Source organism: Anguilla rostrata, chromosome 4 (assembly GCF_018555375.3).
Source record: "Anguilla rostrata isolate EN2019 chromosome 4, ASM1855537v3, whole genome shotgun sequence".
NCBI classification, from domain to species: domain Eukaryota; kingdom Metazoa; phylum Chordata; class Actinopteri; order Anguilliformes; family Anguillidae; genus Anguilla; species Anguilla rostrata.
The window spans coordinates 33,792,184-33,798,269 of NC_057936.1; positions in this window are offsets into that span (position 1 = coordinate 33,792,184).

Genomic DNA, 6,086 nt, shown 5'->3' on the forward strand with positions numbered 1-6,086 from the left:
CTCTCTCTCTCTCTCTCTGTCTCTCCTTTATTCATCTTCAGCTTCCCATACTATCTCACCCTCTTGCCAAACATACTCTCACAATTTCTCTTTCTCTTTCTTTTTCTCCCCCTATCCCAGAAACATTCTGCTTCTCTCCCTCCCATTTTTCTTCCTGGCGTGCTACCCTTGCTCTCTCCCTCTCTCCCTCCTGCTCTGTGAGGTTAATGCAGAGGTTTCACACTGGCAGTGAATAAAAAAGCTGCAGGTGAAGGACATGAAGATGGGGCCTCGATCTCAACCAGCCAAACTGGACTTAATTTAAATGCAATACAATGACAATGAAAGTTAGTGTAGATTTCTGTGCTGAGTATTTATCTTAGAGAACACAAATGAAATAATTCCCAAAATCGTCAGTATTGGCCGGAAATTCATCTGGGCCAGTTTTAGCAAATTAATTGTTCATAGCTGTCATTTTGAAAAGTTATTTAGAACAGATGGCTCTAATGGCCAGTAGTACTGCTGTTTTTTTATCTGGTAGTTAATTGGTCGATTAATGCCACTGATTGGCAGAAGATTTATCTCACCTTGTGTCCCAGGTTTCAATTATAATAAGTCCTGATAAGAGGTAAAGAATGAAAACCAGCAGTACTACTGGCCTCAAGGGACAGATTTGAGTATTCCTGCTAACTGGTTAATGAGATTGTTTCACCCCTGATTTGAAGGAAATTAACCATGGCATAAAATCATCTGTTAATAGAAGGCTGGCGGTGCTTTCGTTTCCAAGAAGGAAGCTGCAGGGTCAAACTGCATGCCTGGCTTCAATTTTTATTTTTGCAAAGTTTTATGCATCAATGACTGACCTATAAATTGTAGCACAACCCACAAACAGGGAAGTGGGGGTTTACAAGCAACCCTTTTCACCTAAAAATACATGTAACCTCATAATGAGGCCATTCAGTCCATCTAGGCTTGTAATGCTGCCTACTGTATAGAGTTCACAAAGTACTGTGTCAAGCCTTGTCTCAAACACTCCAACACTGCCTCTATTACATGACCCAGGCAAGCTATCACTGTGAAAATAAATACGTCCTGATCTGAATTATGAAGTGTAGTGGAAGGAACTCATAATTCATTCATTAATGAAGTTCAGTACTGTTGTGGCAAGAGTGAGTGCATGTGTGTTTGTGTGTGTGTGTGTGTGTGTGTGTGTGTGTGAGACAGAGAGAGAGAGAGAGTGAGTGTGTGTGTGTATGTTTCCACAACCAACATCACAGAGACTTGTTAGTGAAATTGTAAAATATTTAGAAATGTATCATAGTCAAAATATGAATAACATTTTGATGTTGAAGGAGTGTATGTTACTGAAGTGTTTCTCCCAGTGTAATAGTGTGGTGAATCAATACAGGAATCCTATTACACAGCTGTTGTATTAATATTTTATCAAACATTTTAAAATATTTAGTTTATCTGAGAAATAATAATGAGATATTAATTATGCAATAAATGATTCGGGTTCCCACATTTCCGGAACATTTTAGATGGTTGCTTAGAAATTCCAACAGACTAGACTAAATGAAATTGTTTCCCTGTGCTGGGTAGACCATTCTTTGCAGTGTTCCAGCTTATTATACAATCAGAAAATTTGGTTTCCAATTTCAGAATGTAAGGTGACCGAAATTCTAGCAAAATGCAGGTGACTCATGTGGTGTAAAATTCTCTCCATTAAAATGGCTGCTGTGTGACTCATCATGTTAAGGCACTGTTCTAGTGAATGGATAGCCCCCACAGTCTGGTACCAAATCCACTGTGGTTGGCAGCACCATAGAGAGACACATAATTGGCCATAGTGTCATCCAGAGAGGGAGGGTTTCAGGTGGCCATTATGACCATGTCTCATCACTCATTAGTGACTTCCACTGGTCAATCTGGCAACCACATTCGGTTTTCCCATGCTAGACGTGAAATGTTTTCATCTGAATCATAGCTGTGCAAGCTCAACTTCTGGATAATGAAAAAGATTGGAAAAGATTCAGTGGGTTGACATGGTGTGCTTGCAGGAGAATACATGTTTGTCTGTGCCCTCTTGAATTCATATCAAAGATGGCAACAATGACTATGGCTGGTGAATGGAACTAAGTTTTCCAAATTGGGGAAAAAAGAGAACATATAAAAACTTTAAAGTCTAGTGACAAGGGTGAAAATGTTTCACAACTGGGCAGTTTAACACATTGAAAAAAACTGTAAGCAGATTGTTGTCATAATGTAAACACTACAAGCCATAACTAGAGCACAGACATTCCAAAACATTGCAATGCATTATGTTCACTTTGGAAGAAGAGCATTAGAATCAAATGTTTGCATATTCCATATACAGTATATCATTTTTCATCATTTCATAAAGCACTGTAACATCACATTGATGATATGAGGCATTTTGAGGATTGATGAAGAAAAACAAAAAAGTTAATTTTGCTGCAGTAATATGCCCACGTATATTAAAATATCTAAGCAAAAATGTTCCTATGATGAGACGAGAAGACTAATTATGTTCTTCTGCTTCAAAGGACCTGGAATTCCAAGATACTGTGTAACTTCACGTTGTGGAATTGAGGCCAACGTGGGAATAACCAGTGACAAAGTTGCTACTGAAAGGCCAGTGGCCTTGAGTTCATCTAGTCTGTGCCTCATATCTTTGCATTTCATCTTTAATTCCTGCCATAATCAATATTCTGCATATGCACCTCCAGAGTTTGTACGCATATAGGTCATTATAAGAGCCATAGTTGTTCTTTCTTTTTTGGACAGTTTTTCTTTTATAACTTTGTCCTAAGGGGCATCGTACTTCACTGTTTGTGCCACCAGACCAGTAGTGCAGACGTAAGCTTTGTCCGCAATGTATTCTGCTTCCCAATGTCTTTACTCAGTGGCTGTATCTTATTCATTTTGTAGTTAAGATGCTTTGAGTTAAGTCACTCTCAATGTCAGTTCTCTTATCACAGTCTTAGCAGAAGCTCATGGCAGTGCCCCCCCCCACCCCCTTCTGTTTTGTTCCACAAGACTGGAAGAGTGTGTATGGTGGTCATGTCAACAGAAGCGCATATATCACTCGTGCAGACAGACGCATCATAATGGCAGCGGTGCTGTGTGGCCGCTACGGGCCGTGGCAATTATTCGGCAGACGATGTTGGGGCATATTAGCCGCGTCTCTGCAGCCACCTCCTGATGTGATGACAAGTTCCGAAGGCCTACCGCACAGCTGGGCGCCGGCGGCTCAGACATCTGAAACTCGCGCGGAGGCCCGACGAAAACACGCTGGAGTGCGTCTCCTCCCGCCTTTTCCCTTCTGTTCCTGAAAAAAAGATCCTCCCCCGGTGGAGGTCTTAAAAATTAATTTGCACTTTATGAGGCTTCTTATTGATTCCGAGGAAGGGTGCAAAAATATGTGTAATAAATAAAGCATAATAAATAATCTGAAGGCTTGTTGTTTTTATCCTGTTACAAGGTGATTTGCAGTGTGTCTGAATTAAACAGACAAATGGTTGCCACTTTACTTCATCCCGCTGCTTACGTGGGGACAAATTAAGGATATTAAGGAAATCTTTAATTAAATAAACATTATTTTCTGAATGTTGTGCCTGTTTTGTGTATTTGTGCCCTTTTACTGTGGGTAGAATATGAATATCACACCTGGTTAAAGAATACAGAATTCTTTTGTAACCAAATACTGTAGCTTTAAAAAACAGAGAGAAAGGAAGGGGAAAAACCCTTTGCCTTTTCAGAACAAAAGTCATTTCTGTCTCTGAATCGCTGAAATCCGGGTTAGGCCAAGCACTGCATTAGTGCTCAATGCACAAGGGCCCTCTGGCTCCTCAATGAAGCCCTTTAAAAACATGGCTGATTTACATTCTCAATGGCGGGCTTCCGCTGTTGTGGGGTGAGCGGGCCAGCCGGCGTGCGAAGGAGGGTGAGGCTCCCAATCAGCACTGTGTAAACAGCCCCCACTGCTCCAGGGGACAGGTTCTAGGGAGGGCTCCATGGGCCATAGGAGGCTGTTTACAGTGAGCGGGGTTGATTGAATAATGCGGCATTCCCCTTCGTGAGCAAGGGGGTAGTTAAATCAGTGGGAAAAGGGTACCAATTAACATCTACTTGACGTGCTCATAGCGGCTTGTCTCCTCCCCACCCCCTCCTCCCCCCCTCCCCCCAAATGCATGACTTGAACTCACAGACTTTACTCAGACATTTTAAACAGATTCCAACTGTGTAAAGAGGCTATTGTACACCATCATGGTCTTATACCCAGCATATAGCTTACTTGTATTCATTCTCATGAGAAAATGTAACTTTTAAAATAATGTATTAAATATGATCTCAAGTATAAAATTTCATTCAGGAATGTGTGCAATTAATATAAACCAAATAAACAATCCCACGTAGAAAAAAACGTATATACGCTACAGAAATCAAAGAACTGCACTCTGATTAATTTATTTGTCTATACCCACCAAGGTACTGGTATTTTCAGTATTTAGTATATGATAGATATAAATAATCACCTGTGAGGAGACATGTTGTAGAGAGACTCAGAGATACTATTATACATTGTTTGTATCTTCAAATACACAAACTATTCAGAAAGTCCAGAATCCAGAATAAGTAGCCTACCGTGCTGTTAAGTATTTTCCTCCTTCCTGATTTCCTCTATTATTGCATATCTTTCACACTGAGTGGTTTCAGATATTTAGACAAAATGTAATATTAGACAAAGGGAACCTGAGTAAACACAAAACACAATTTTAAATTATTATTTATTTTATTTAATGAAAAAAGTTACCCAACACACATATCATGCATGTGAAAAAGTAATTGGCCCCTTAAACCTTGACTGGTTGCACCACCTTTGGCTGCAATAACTGAAACTAAACGCGTCCTAAAATTTAATATCAGGAATTTTAGCCCACTCTTCTTTGCAGAATTGATTTAATTCAGATGAATCGGCTCGTTTCAGGTCCTGCCACATAATCTCTATTGGGTTCAAGTCAGGAGTTTGACTAGGCCACTTTAAAACTTTTGTTCCTTTTCAACCATTTGGATGTGGACTTGATTTAATGTTTTTGATCATTGTCTGGCTGCATAACCTAATTACGCTTCAGCTCACAGACAGATGACCAGACATTCTCCCAAATAAATTTTGTGTATTGAGCAAAATTCATGGTTCCTTCAATAAAGGCAAGTCGTCCAAGTCCCAAGGCAGCAAAGCATCTCTACACCATCCTACCACCACCATGTTTGACTGCTGGTATGTTAGCTTGGGGATCATCCAGATGCATTTTTTTTGCAAATGTGAGAAAGCATCAATGTTTCTCTTAGGTAGAAGTGGTTGCAACTCTCCCATGATTCCCATTTTTGCCCAGTCTCCTTCTTAGCCTGGAGTCATGAACACTGACATAGCAGAGGCTAGAGAGGCCTGCAGTTCTTTAGATGTTCTTCTGGGATCTTTTATGACTTGCCGATGCTCCCCTTGGAGAAATTTTGGCTGTCCAGTCTCCCCTGGGAAGATTCACCACTGCTCCAAGTGTTCTCCATTTGGGGATAATGGCACAGTACCACTTAATCATTGTCACTTCTATCACCACTGTAATGAACTAAAAAAAAAAAGGCAACAAACGACTTTTTCTGTGAGAAATGCATTGTCGAGCTCACACGCATACACTGCCGGCGACATTCTAAAGCTCCGTTTTGACCTCCCTAGTATCATGGCGAAAAAAACACATTTCTGGACTGACGAAGAGACCAACTTCATGCTATCGCAACTAAAGGAGTTAAATATCCTAAAATACATGAATGGAAGAAAAACGCGGAGTGGCGAACTATTCAAAAAAGTTGCGACAAAATTGGAGGAAGCAGGATTTATAAGAAGCTTTCATCAGACATGCCTCGGTCAATAAATCAATTCTTTCCGAGTCATGTATATTGGGACAACGACAATAATACAATTAAATCTCATCTTTGGCCAAATCGAGCTATTAATATAAATTGATTTCAACTGTGCATGTAAACGCACTGAGTGTTCAGTGAGGTTCAGATTCAACAGGCTGGTTGCA